The following is a 1,661-nucleotide window of genomic DNA, read 5'->3' on the forward strand; positions in this document are numbered from 1 at the left end:
GGGGGGGGGCAGGTAGGAAGGTGAGAGAGGTCCGCAGTCCGGAGGCTGTGGATCAAGAGGCGCGGCACAGGGGAAGGAGAAGCGGGGGGAGGGGGGAAGGTCAGAGGATGGGGATGGACCCGCCCGGTGAACGGATGGGGAGCGCTCGCGCCGGGCGTTTGCGATAGAATTGCAAATTTTCGAGACGTGTCCAGAAATAGAGCCGCGCGCGCCGACCGGCCGGCACAAGGCAGCGCACACGTAGCTCCTAAAACGGGGCCAGCCTGAAAACGGACGTAAGGGTTGGGGGGGGGGGCGTTATAGGGTTCTGGATTGGGACAGGCCGGGCCACCGGTGTAGCAACGCAAAGTTTTTGGCCTCAGACATTTCCTCCTTTTTTTTCCGCGTCCTGGCTGGTTTCTCCACTTGCGCGGAACTGTGCGGCGGCCGGAGCGCCTAGTAGGTGGGCCACCTCTCCGTCGCCGTGCGTTGCGGGACTGCCTATGCGCTTTGGTCGGGCGCTAGCCGCGTGGACCGAGCGAGCCGAGCCCAAGGTAAAAATGACCACTGTGTGATTTGTTTTCAAGAAAAATGGAGCGACTTTGAGCATCCAACATGATTGAGTCAACTCCTTAGATTTTGACATCTCATCATCAAAAACTGAGTGATGTGTACTATGTACGCACTTGGGTTTACAGTGTTGTCCTTACTTTGTGGGGAGATTTCGTCAAAACCTAAGAAAGTTATTCCTCTAATTATGGATGTTCCTTAAAATTTACCCTTCTTACTAAATGAGACGTTGTTTTTTACCGGGCCAACCAGAGAGGCTGTTATAACTATTTTAATTTAATTATTTCTTTCGAAAACAAAATAATAAACAGTCGGCTTGCACTTGCCTGTACTGTAAATAGTTGTTGAAAGATGCTACATTAGTTCTGTTCTCCTTAGACCACCGGTGAGCTCACGCTGCTCGGGCTGCTGCCGCTTCTCATTCCCGTTGGGTAGATTATGGATTTTGTGCGCCAACCCGTGACAAATGACGTGTCATAAACTCCTTTTCTACAGATTTATTTTTTCAACCCAACAAGAAATGTATTCCGCTTTTCCTCGTCGCCGGCCGAGTTTTTCAAGCTAAGAGTACGAACAGGAGAAGGAAACGATGAGAGCGGCGGCGGGAGCGGAGCGGCCGGGAGTGTCTCCCTGCTTCCGCACACATTATTTAACAATTGTTACGCCCCTCGCCAGTTTTCGGCGCTCCGCTTTCGAAAACGGCGACGGACGGGGAGGGTGCGGCCGCGAGGACCCCATAACGATTTCCGCCAGCGTTCCTTTGTGGGAACAAGGAAAAGCGTCGTAAGCGCCGAAGCGGCTGAAAATGTAGACGCGGTTTCTCTTTTCGAAACGGCCGGATGGAGCTGCTGCCGCGCCGCGCTGGCCCCCTCTGCTTGACCGTCACGACCACCTCGATCCCTTCGACCCTCCCCTCCATCATCCCTTCTGGGCCGGGCAGTAGTTGTCCGAGGCAATTAGGGGTGGAGATGCCCATCCTCGCCCCCTCCCCTCCCCCCTCCCGCTCCTCCTCCCCATCGACAGATGTACGGCTCGCAAATTAATGGGCCGTTCATGGGCACGGGGACATTTGTTTTGTGGGTTGCCGCTCTGAGCCGCAGAGGGGTGCGGGG

At 55.0% G+C, this 1,661-nt stretch overlaps 1 protein-coding gene across 1 annotated transcript in view; it reads left to right on the top strand.

Moving 5' to 3' along the window:
* The window catches only part of LOC113214806 (zwei Ig domain protein zig-8), a 75,138-nt gene that overhangs the window by 21,180 nt on the left and 52,297 nt on the right, over positions 1–1,661 (top strand). The window lies entirely within an intron of this gene.

The sequence above is a fragment of the Frankliniella occidentalis genome, unplaced genomic scaffold, assembly GCF_000697945.3.
Source record: "Frankliniella occidentalis isolate FOCC.00 unplaced genomic scaffold, Focc_3.1 Scaffold33, whole genome shotgun sequence".
NCBI classification, from domain to species: domain Eukaryota; kingdom Metazoa; phylum Arthropoda; class Insecta; order Thysanoptera; family Thripidae; genus Frankliniella; species Frankliniella occidentalis.